The sequence below is a fragment of the Bubalus bubalis genome, chromosome 3 (assembly GCF_019923935.1).
Source record: "Bubalus bubalis isolate 160015118507 breed Murrah chromosome 3, NDDB_SH_1, whole genome shotgun sequence".
NCBI classification, from domain to species: Eukaryota; Metazoa; Chordata; class Mammalia; order Artiodactyla; family Bovidae; genus Bubalus; species Bubalus bubalis.
In genome coordinates this window covers 77,738,891-77,751,289 of record NC_059159.1, presented here as the reverse complement: position 1 = coordinate 77,751,289, position 12,399 = coordinate 77,738,891, and the positions used below count along the sequence as shown (strand labels likewise).

Here is a 12,399-nt window from a genome sequence, read left to right as displayed (position 1 = left end):
TTGAATTGAGAAGTAATACAGCATAGGAGGTACATGCACCATTTTGCAGGTGTTTTCAGAATGTAAACTAATTGAAAATAGCTTAGTAATGAATGGCCTAGATTCCCTTCCCATGGTGCTTTGGAGGGAGTCTTTGTCTATTTATGTTGGAGAATCTAGACTAAGACCCTCACTGCAGTCATTAATTTTATAGGTCCTCACTCCACTATAAAAAAGGGAAAATACACACTGGACCTCAAGGATGACTGAAGACTTCTTCTCAAAATCTCACACTGAAAGCTGGTTTGTTTTAATTCTTTCATTTCATGCCATACAAAGCAAACATGTAATCTTTGACTGCAGGCGCAGTATCTGTTCCGACAGAAATGTTGCTGATCATTACCAACACAGAAGCAAGACTCTGAAAGCATGAAGCCCACAAGAGAATGTTTTATAGATTGCCAAGGCATCACTGGTGAATAGCCCAAGCAAATCTGACTCACAGGGGCACAGTGGGCATCCAGTCTGCAATTACTAAAGAAAATGTGTTTGGAAGTTTTCAGGTAAGAAAGCTAGATCACTAAATCGAAAGGTACTGCTGAATACCTAGAGCAAATGAGTCTGTGTTTAGCCATTTATAAATGAATGCACCTAAAGTTTCATAGAATTCTAAAGGTTTCAATCAGCCATCTGCAATTGCCTCAATCAATTCTATATAAATAAAATACATTTGAGCCTATCTTTAAAGAATGTTGAATGAAGAGAATCATATGCCCATTAAACATTTCTTTAATGATAAATCTTTCTGGATAGAACTACAACAAAACAATGGCTTCTTTGATACCTTTTACATCATAAGGTCTATTAGTCTGCCAGGCAGAATTACAGGTGCTTTCCATGTGTTATCTCTTATTTCAATGGAATATTGCAACAACCTCCAAGTATAAGTAACAAAAAAGGAAGAACATCAACTTTCTTGAGTTATATACCAATTACCCATAAAGGAAGAAACGGCATCGGTTCGATTAACCAGTTGTCAGACATGACCAGGTATTTGTACAAAGGAAGCCTACAACAGATTTTCATTTTAGAGCAAAGGTGAATAGGAAAATTGGAGCACACATTTTCCAAGTCAGTTTTTCTATAACTTTCAATTTCCTTGAAACACCATCATCTGGGTAACTAGTAATGACTTACAGAAATCTTTCTAAGTGTAGTGGAAATATAAAAGAAGTTTCTTCAGCTTGGTTTTCTATCTGAGGGAAGGCAATTATGACTTTTTTCTAAATGGCAGTGTTGCCTTCACTATATTAATCCTTTGACTCCTTACAGCACAAATGCAAGCGGCAGCATGGCAGCAGAAAGAGCAGAACATAGAGACACAGCAGTCTTGGGTCAGTTATTAGCTGTGTCATCTTGAACAAGGTTTTAATTTCTCTGAACTTCCATTTTCCACAACTGCACCATGAGGATATTACACCTACCTCCTATGGCTATTATGTTGACTTATTAAGTAATATATATGATGTACATATACACAGTAGGAAATTAGTAATAACACATTTGAGTTCCCCACTCCTCGTAAGGAAACAAAAATTTTGTTGTTCAGTCACTAAGTTGTGCCTGACTCTTTGAAGCTCATAGACTGCAGCATGCCAGGCCTCCCTGTCCTTGACTATCTCCCAGAGTTTTCTCAAATCCCTCTCCATTGAATCGATGATGCGATCTATCCATCTCATCCTCTGACTCCCCTTTTCCTTTTGCCTTCAATCCTTCCCAGATCAGGGCCTTTTCCTATGAGTTGGCTCTTCGTCAAACCAAAAATAATCATGAGAAAATAATAAAAAAAGCTGTTTTCAAGACCCAAACTTATGCACTGGGTTACATACCATCATAACTTATTTTACACACACACACACATCCACACACACACATTTCTCATCACATTCTCCAGAAACCAATCCAATATATTAAGAATCATTTCATCTTACCACAACATGAAACAATTTCAGCACGAATGCTCCAACTTCATTTGGGATACTTCACATTCAAGGCCTCTACATCTTGAAACATTCTCCAATGAATTCTCTAAATGAAATGAAACAAAAACACTTGGGAATATGGAAAAATAAAACTTAGCTCCTTCCAATAGTGTTCATCTCAAATTTCTCATGTCATTTTCCATCTGGCTGCTTTTGCTCCAATTCTGAAAAAGATCACATATATATTTCTAGACTGCAGATTCACAATCTCATCTGACGTATCTATCCCATATGACAATATTGCTTGCATTTTTGGATAATGAAATTCATTCTGTTTGTTTCTGTAAGCCAACAGATATTCTTAAGTAGATATTAGAAAATAATAATTGGGATATAAAACAACTTTCACATCAAACTGAGTATTTTTACTCAATCTGTTTCAAAATGAATGATCTAAATATTAGTAACAACATATAAATGATAAGAGAAAGTATGACAGCAATCAAGTTATAGGAACTGTCAGAGGAAAAACATAATTTAAACATTATAGCTTTTCTCTTTTTAAGATGCTTGTGGATGTCCTTCTAAAGGATGAATGCGTAAAATAAATTCATCATATGAAAATGAAACATATTTATTCATGCCCATAATCACTTTTATTATGAAAAGTATAAAACTTTATATATATGTATACTGTTGTTTATTCACTAATTCATGTTTGACACTTCTGAGTCCTCATGAACTGTACCCCAACAGGTTACTCTGTCCATGGGATTTCCCAGGCAGGAATACTGGAATGGGTTGCCGTTTCCTTCTCCAGGGGAACTTCTCAACCCAGGGATCGAATCCGGGTCTCTTGTATCTAGAATATATATATTCTGGAATCTCTGGTGGCTCAGAGGAGCTACAGTCCATAGGATCGCAGAGTCAGATATGACTGAGGTGACTTAGCATGCATGCATGCAGTGGTAAGGAATTCACCTGCAATGAAAGAGATGCTGGTTCAGTCCCTGGTTTAGGGAAGATCCCCTGGAGAAGGAAATGTCAATCCAGTACAATATTCTTTCTTGGGAAATCCCATGGACAGAGGAGCCTAGGGGGCTACAAGTCCATGGGGTTGCAAGACTTGGACATGAATCAGCAACTAAACCACCACCGCCATATATACTCTAGACTTGACGTTTTGCAAATTGAAACCTCATTCATAGATTTATGAGGTATTATGCTGTTTCAGAAGAATCTGATAATTTTAATGGTCCCTATTCTTATGTATCTTTCTCTTTCTCTCTTATTCTCTGTCTCTCTTTCTCTCTCTCTCTCTCACAGACACACACACACATACTTTAGAAGTCAAATTTACTGTAAAAAAGTTACAGTGTAATCACATAAAATACAATGAATTCACATTTATTCATCAGCCCAGGTCTATCCTTTTAATAGCTATGTTGGTTTCATTACAATAGAACCGTCTACAAAAAATTAAATAAAATCTTGGTTATGCAAATCACACTAATGAAAATACTGAAAACCTGATTGTGTGAAACATCTCAAGCTTAAGGAGGCATGTCATAGTGATCAATTTTAAATTAGCCACTTTAGAACAAATTGTGTTGCTTCATTCTCCTGGTGGCTTCCCGAATTTCTATTTCTGCAAAGAACTGTAATTACAATTGTACTGGGTGGAACAAGTGAATCTCTTCTCTCAAAATCTAGATATGAAAATGAATCTACTGGGCCCATCCAATAATATTGACATCTCAAGTCCTCTTGACAGGTTCACTTCACAGACTGTGAACGAAGCAGAAGGCTGCTCTAATTTCCCTCTCAATAGAGGCTAGATAAGCATGTTGTCAGTGTCTAAGCTATTGTCTCATAGCCCACAGACCAGCTTCTGTAATCCGCACTGAGATGTCAGGGCTGGGTCTCTGCATATCACACTGCCAGCTGACTTCCTGAGGCACTGGAGAGAGCTTGATGGGGGCAAGAGAAAGGGCAAGCGGGACTTATTACATCCTGTTCATTTGCTCTCAGTATTACCTTAGCAATCATTCTCTACTCTCTGAACAGAAAGCAGTTTCTGTCCACAGATTTGTCAAGGTCATCTAGAATTGGCTCCCTCTGTCCTCTCAGAGGTGTCAGCACTGAGCTATTGGCATCCCCTCTGAAAGGTCTTGAGTTTATGTGTCGTAAAGCCTATACACTGGGTTCCTCACACACCATCACTGGTTGCACAGCACTGCCTCCAAGAAATATGGACCTCAGAACCAGAAGCTCCCTCTTGAAAGCTCCTAGTAACCTCAATTTTTCCTTCAATTCCCCAAACCCTAAAGGTAGAGCTTCTTTCTATAGATAATGTCTCTATATAGCTCTTTCTATTTCAGTTCCCCAGCAGGTATTTAACTTCTCCTTTATTTTACTTTTTCTGTGTTAAAACAATAGGGGTGGCTTCTATCTTCCCAGTGGAGAAGGCAATGGCACCCACTCCAGTACTCTTGCCTGGAAAATCCCATGGACGGAGGAGCCTGGTAGGCTGCAGTCCATGCTAAGGGTCGGACACGACTGAGCGACTTCACTTTCATTTTTCACTTCCATGCATTGGAGAAGGAAATGGCAACCCACTCCAGTGTTCTTGCCTGGAGAATCCCAGGGACGGGGGAGCCTGGTGGGCTGCTGTCTATGGGGTCGCACAGAGTCGGACACGACTGAAGCGACTTAGCAGCAGTAGCAGCTATCTTCCCAGACAGACTCTGTAATAGAACATATATTTTAAGAGCTTCCCTGGTGGCTCAGATGGCAAAGAATCTGCCTGAAATGCAGGAGACCCAGGTTCAATACCTGGGTGGGGAAGATCCCCTGGAGAAGGGAATGGCTACCCACTCGTCTTCTTGCCTGGAGAGTTCCATGGACAGAGGATCCTGGTGGGCTACAGTCCATGGGGTCGCAAAGAGTCAGACACAACTGAGTGACTTTCACTTTTAATTTTAGATTGGAGGATGAAAGAATCTAACATCCCTTGAGATGTTTTCATATATTTTATTATTTAATCTTCAAAAATCTCTATGGAACAGGTATGGTTAGCACAAAATTTAGGTTAATAAAGGGTGCAAACGTTTATTGAGTTCTTATAGTGTGTTATTATCTTTCCATATTTTATTCTATTTACTATTCATAAACTTTCTGAAAAGGGAGCATATTAGATCCACTTTATGGATGGAGAACTGAACTTGAGGTTAAATTATATGACACGTTTTTGACAAGTAGGTAGCCCTAGAATTGTAATATATGTGGGTGTGCACCCGTGTGTATAGTATGGAAGGTTTCCCTTCCCTTCTGCCATGACCTGGAAGCCACAGATTGCTGATGGAAGTAGTCAGAGATGCCCCGCACTGAATGAGGACAGATCTTTGCATCTGCAGTAAGGAGGAGAGGGGCCTGGTGCTTAAAATACATTGTCAGTGCTTTTACTTTGCCACTTACACACTCAAATGGGCATGGCCTGGAGAAACCTAGCATATATAAAAAGAAAGAGACTTCAACATATAATTTTCCCCCTAACCATAACAATGCATGGCTTCCTGTGTCTGAGATGAGAAAGCATTAATTCTTCCTAAGCTGAGCACTGATCTTCTCTACCATACTCTCACGTCCAGATTACTAAAAACACAGTAAAGATCCACTTGGCCTTTAAATACAAAGTCAAAAAGAACTCTTTCCTAAGTCTTTACACTATTATTGTGAAATATTAGGAGAGATGCAGTGCTATATTCATGATAAGTGAATAATTCAAGCAGTGGTTAAAAGATGAAGTGACTCTATGTCACTGTTAATGTTCACAATGCAAGAGATGATCAAGGGGTCATGGTGAATACTTTGAGGTCTCAAATCAGTCCATAACAAGAACATGGTAGTTCTGAGCTGCTGTTCTCCACTATGGAAACAAAAGGTGTCTTGGCATCTGGTACCTTCAGGGACACCTTGGGCTGTAAGAGACTGTATGTAACTCTGGGTGAAATGGAAGAAAATGCACTGGGAACATGTAATGTCTATCAGTGTCAGCTGTTCTGATGTCAAACAATAAAGTGAGATTTCTAAAACATGTGTTCCTGCCTATTCTGGCGAGTTTTTAATACTTGCTAACTGGGACCTGATTTTCCTTTTACTAAAATTATAGGCTTTGTCTTGACACTCACACTGTTTCTTTATCTGTAAAGTCATGAGGTGAAAAGAAAGTGTCAGTTGCTCAGTTGTATCCAAATCTTTGCGACCAACCATATGGACTGTAGCCTACCAGACTCTTATCTCCATGGGATTCTCCTGGCAAGAATATTGGAGTGGATTGTCATTTCCTCCTCCAGGGGATCTTCCGACCCAGGGATCAAACCCAGGTCTCCTGCATCACAGGCAGATTCTTTACTGTCTGAGCCACTAGGAGTCCTGGAACCACAGTGCTATTTCCCAAACCATTCTTCATAAGGCCTGTGCACCAGAAGATTCTAAAACAACTCATATACTGAAATTTGGAAAATACTGTACAGTCTCTGAATCTTATTTGAGATTCAGAGTACCCTTATAATAATAAACATTATGAGGATCCAACAATGACAACTTTAAATAATGTATAACTTGTTTGAGCACAGAGTCTCCTCTTCCTTTCACACTACCATTTCTTGGGATGACTGCATTACTCTGAACACAGTTTGGGAAATGCTGAATTTGGTGCTCCCTGAAATCCCTTATGACATTGGGAGTCTGTAATTCCAAGCAGAGGAGCTGTTTAATACCATAGAACCAAATGGGATTTTGTCCTAAAATAGCTCTAGCTGATTCTGTATTTCAGGTGTTTAGAGTAAGCAGATTCAGGAGCCAGTGGCTGAAGGCCATGGAGAATGGCCCATGATTCATATTCTGGATGCAGTAAGCATCATATTAAAATACTGTGTGAGTGAAGCATTCCCTGGGAGGCACCCTTTACTTACCACCACTTAATTTCTAGGTCAACGAGCATAAGGGGAAATTTTCTTTTGCAAAGATCAAGGAGCAAAAGGAGGATCACAGAAATGAGCTACCACCCACCGAGCAGTGTAATGCCAAATTGCAACATATACACATGCATGCAAATGAAATCTGGCAGAATCAGAAAGCTTTACCTTGGAAGAAAACCAGGAAGAAAATGCTGTGCCTGAAGTAAATGTTATTGTTTTATCTTATGGCTATGTTTCTCCTTTAAGCTCAGCATTCCCTAGATTCTCCTAAAGTTTATGATTCTAGTTTGACTATTGTCTGCCTTTTTATAAGTGAGGCTTCCCAATTCCAGGCAGCAATAATTAAGTCCATGCTTATCCATCTCCCTATACTGTTAAGCTTTAGAGGATAAACTGTGAGTTTATACAAGTATAGCAGCTTCCATTTTCAGGGTACAAACTACTTTTTCACATTTTTTGTTGTTTTGATTGGTTGTATCACTTTATGTGAAAAGATCCCAAATCACACAACGGAGGTGAGTCTGGGAAAATAAGATTTACCTAAAGATTTTAACATTTAGGGAAGACCACATTCATAAATCACTTTGCCTTAGAATTTCCACTTACCACCATAATCCAAATTTCACCAATTTGAATAGAAATAAAGATGCTACTGATCATTTATTAAGTACCTGTTTTGTTCTAAGCAATGTGCTAAGTTCTTCTAGCATCTTAATACCTATAATTAGCCTATGAGTCTGGTGCGACTATCATAGCCATTTTAATCACTGGAAAAACTCAAACTCAGAATATATAAGCTTTCTCAAAGACACACTCCTTTTAAGTGGCAGATCCTGTAATCAAATCTAGGCCTGTCTGGTTCCAGAGTCTAAATTCTTAACGATGCTGCTCCATTGCTAATTATTTTTGATACAATGTAATCAATGCTGTTCATTCATGTCCAACTCTTTAGGACCCCATGGACAGAGAAGCCTGGCAGGCTACTGTAGGCTACTGTGGGATATTCCCAGAAAGAATATTGCAGTGGGCTGGCATTTCCTCCTCCAAGACACATGACAGTTTAAAAAAATAAATAAAAGACCAAACATTAAGGCCCATGTCATGCAATCTGTCTGTAGCCTCTGTATTTAATATGGCTTGGGTCCTGGGAGCTACAGTTGAGTCTAAACATTGTGATAGAATTGGCCTTGGTGGTAGGATGCAGAGATAAGGAAAACCTTCAGATTCTGTTTAATGGTGATCCTGTAATAAAGAATCGAGCTGTCATTATAATCTAGGCAAGAAGACAACACATGAGATCCAACAATGGAAGCAAAGACAACTCGTGAGTTCAGACAATGGGAGTACAGAAAGTACAATGCAGCAAAGTGTGAAAGGACAGCAAGAGGAACCCAGAAAGATCTCCTGAGGCACTGGAGAGAGAGGTGCAGATGCCTTAGAGAAGAAGTCCCCTATATATGAATGAGTTCCATTGTGAGAGGGCATTCCTAAGTCCAATTTGTTCGTTAAGTCCCACAAAGTTAGCCTGGTACCCAACTACCACAATCGGCTATATAGTACTATAATGTAATAGGTTCATAACGCTTTCCACACAGATAATACATAAAAACAAACACAGAAAACAATTTTAATCTTATGGTACAGTATCTTGAAAACTACAGCAGTGCGATACAACAGCTGGGATACAGGGGCGGCATCGAGTGAACAGGCAAGAAGCGGAGTTACTGACCGGAGGAGGGAGAGGAGGGGGAGACGGTAGAGCTGAAGGATCATTAGCAACAGGAGACGGAGGGCAAGCTGCAGCAGCGCCCATGCCTGACACCGATGGAACACACGCTCGCATCTCTCAAAGTTCGAAGCTGGAAGGCTTCTATGCAGGGGATTTCCTGTTAGAATGCATACAGCCTCTCCCGTGTGAGGAGAATGTCCTTCAAAATACCAGGTAGATCTGACCAGATACATAACCTTTCATCACGCTCACACACTCAGTCATGTCCGACTCTGCGACCCCCCGGACCGGAGCCCACCGGGCTCCTCTGTCCATGGGATTCTCCAGGAAGAATACTGGAGTGGGTTGCCGCCCTCTCCTCCAGGGGATCTTGCCGGCCCAGGGATGGAACCTACGTCTCCTGTTTTTGCCAGGTGAGTTCTTTTCCAGTGAGCCTCAAGAGACAAGCAACTAAATGTCCTCATTATTCATGTTCACGTTCTCTCCATCCTCCCCCTTTCCCTCCTTTCTTCTTTGTCTCTCGCACATACACTGAACAATGAATCCTGAGATTCAGTCTATTATTAAGTTGCTATTTCCTATGCTTTTTGCATGCATGTGTATACACACACACATATGTGAACAATTAGTTTCCCAGTTTCTGCCACATTTTGAAAAGCAACAGAGTTGTTTGATTATTTATTTACAAAGGTCTACCACGTAACGGCAATTTCCAAAACCTGAACGAGTATATATGTCATCTAGAGTAGTGAAAGATAGAAGACATTTTGAATGTTAGAGCTCAGATTTTTAATATATACCAAACTCTAAATGCTGCGATTATGTGATGGCAATAACCATGTGGGTAAATATAGCGTACATCTCAACGATAATAATAGACATGCTCCTCCAAGGATATTTTCAATGCTAAATTTTATATTTGAAACAACTGAATTTTTTATCTTTAGTGCTGGTATTAAGATATTTGGCATAAATGAATTAGATTTTTCAAACTAATCAGACTCAAAAGTAAGAGATATATTCTTTGTAGAGGAAAAAAATATATAGAAATTCTGCATTAGTGAATATATTCTTTATATATGCAGAAATTTGACTAAAATCATATTTACTTTTAATTATAAAAGACAGCAAAAAAGTAGAAGCAATTTAACTGTTCATCAGTCAGGGATTGGTTAAAATGAATCATAGCACATTCATTACTTAGAAAATTATGCTATTAAAAATGTATATGTGTGCATAAAGTATAGAAGAAAGTACAGACATATACCAAAATGTTAACTGTAGTCATTTGTAGTTATGCAAAACAGTAATTGTCATTTAAAAAATATTTAGTATGGTCTTTTGTTGGTAATAGGCATACATTACATTCATAATTGGTAAGCTATCATTTCCAAAAATATATAGGTAAATCTAACTTATAAATGGATTACCAGAAGGCCCTTTTTTTTTTTTACATTTTTTAAAATTTATTTTTAATTGGAGAGTAATGGCTTTACAATATTGTGTTGGCTTCTGCTATACAACAACATGAATCAGCCACAAATACACGTATGTCTCCTCTCCTGAAGCTCCCCCTACCTCCCACCCCATCTCACCCCTCTGGGTTGTCACAGAGCGCCAGGTTGAGCTCTGTGCCCATAGAGCAGCTTCCCTCTGGCTATCCATTTTACACATGGTGGTGTACATATGTCAATACTGTCTCAAGTCGTCCCATCCTATCCTTCCCCCACTGTGTTCAAAGTCTGTTCTCTATGTCTGCATCTCTATTCAAGAAGACCACTTTTAAGTTCAGTATTCCAAAAGAATTTTTATGTGAAATAATGATGGCTGAATTATCAGAATGTGCTATATTTCTAGAATATGTTGATGTAATAATTGAAACACTAAGCCTTTCATTCATTCATTTATTCATTCACCCTATACACCTTTATGTGAGTTTTCATGTCAGTCACTAACCTTCAGGTATAGATGAATGGAAGAAGCTGCATGTTTGTCTTTAAGGGAAGACAAGAAATCAAAAAATGAGTAAGACCGTACTCAAATCTATTGTCTAGGAAGTGTTCAGATACTGCTAATATCACAAACCCACTATATCCTATCAAGTTAGGTGTAACTGAGGCATGCATAATGCTGTAGGTTCAATCTGACAACCCCTAGCAGGAGTCTGGTCTGTGGCAAGAATGGGCTGAGCGCACAATGCACACAGGTCTATCTTCCCCTTCCTCATTTTCTCATCCTGGAAAACAGCCTTTGGCTTTCTAGATCCCAACCACCAAATGAGGACTCCTCTGCCTCTGGCAGTGTCTGGCAATTTCTGCATTCGGGACACATCTGGTTCAGGATTTCATGGCCAGGGAATCCTTGTAAAACAATCCATAAAAGGCAGTCCATGATTATACGTTACATGTTTATGAAGAAGGAGGAAATGCGTCAAAGGGATCCTCCATATCCTTTCCTTTGGGCACAGGAAAAGATAGGATATGGACTTAAATCCACAATTTATAATCTTAGAATCTCCTCCAAACCCAGTGGAGCTGTTTATCATCTCATTGTACACATGGCCCAGAAAGAGAAAATGAGCCTTCTCTAATGAAAAGTCCATACAGTGGAAATATAAACAACTGCATGGAGAGCTCTGTGCTGAATTTACACAGACTCCAGCCGTTGCTCAAGGTGAAGAAATCAATGGCAGCCCAAAGCCTGTCACTGAACCTCAAGAGATGCTTCATTTTCCATGCTTTGCTTTACTGTAGAGTGTCTCATTCCTGATCAGGTTCTTTCCCCAGGGAGTGGTAATTGGCTAACAGCAAGGAACCTCTGTTTTGTTCTCTAAAGCAGCAGGATCAAAGGGTGCTCAGTGGTAAACTTAATGCTCCTTCTGACTTCCTCCAATGCCTGCTTTCTCTCTACCATTAACTTCGAAGTCTCTTTCCCAAGCTCTTCAAATATGTAACAAGCTTAAGGAGAAAAAAAAAATACATTTTAGGAAAAAATTCATTTAAAAAAAAGAACATCTGGTTCCAAGGATTAAAGAATGTATCACCTACTTAACAACACAATATGCAGGGTAGAGCAGAGCTATCTGTATAGTAATTATTTCCTAAGATGTCATTTCTTTAAAATATTAGCTAATATTTACTAAGAACTAAGTCCTATCTTGGGGCTTCCCTCATAGCTCAGTTGGTAAAGAATCTGCCTGCAATGTAGGAGACCCAGGGTTCAATCCGTGGGTCAGGAAGATCCCCTGGAGAAAGAAATGGCAACTCACTCCAGTATTCTTGGCTGGAGAATCACATGGGCAGAGGAGCCTGGCAGGCTACAGTCCGTGGGGCCGCAGAATCGGACACGGCTGACAGACTAAACCACCACCAGCACCAAGTCCTACCTTACGTACGCACTGCACCTATAAAAACATTCAGTCCTCACAGCAGCCTCAGGAAGATGCTAGTAGTTTTATTCACAGTTTACTAAAGAGAAAACTGAGTTTTAGAGAAATTAAGACTAAATAATTTATCTAAGTTCATGCAGGCAGTAAATATCCAAGTTTTCCCTCTCTTATATTTTGGCCAAGAATTTATTTCTGAACTCAACACATAAAAACCAAGAAAAATAAATGTCTAATATTTTAATTAACACAAATACCCATTCATGTCATTGAATTCCAGTTTTTCTTTCTCATGTGCTTAACAGATAACTGCAATTATCACGTGCATGCAAATTTTCAAAT

At 39.3% G+C, this 12,399-nt stretch overlaps 1 protein-coding gene across 1 annotated transcript in view; it reads right to left on the bottom strand.

Moving 5' to 3' along the window:
* LINGO2 (leucine rich repeat and Ig domain containing 2) overlaps nucleotides 1-12,141 on the bottom strand; it is a 1,154,206-nt gene extending 1,142,065 nt beyond the window's left edge. Inside the window, exons 1-2 of the mRNA XM_025281406.3 lie at nucleotides 12,058-12,141; nucleotides 1,971-2,067 (exon numbers count right to left, since the gene is read on the bottom strand). The gene's annotated coding sequence lies outside the window, so the exon portion shown is untranslated. The remainder of the gene's footprint in view (nucleotides 1-1,970; nucleotides 2,068-12,057) is intronic.
* Nucleotides 12,142-12,399: the final 258 nt, after the last annotated feature.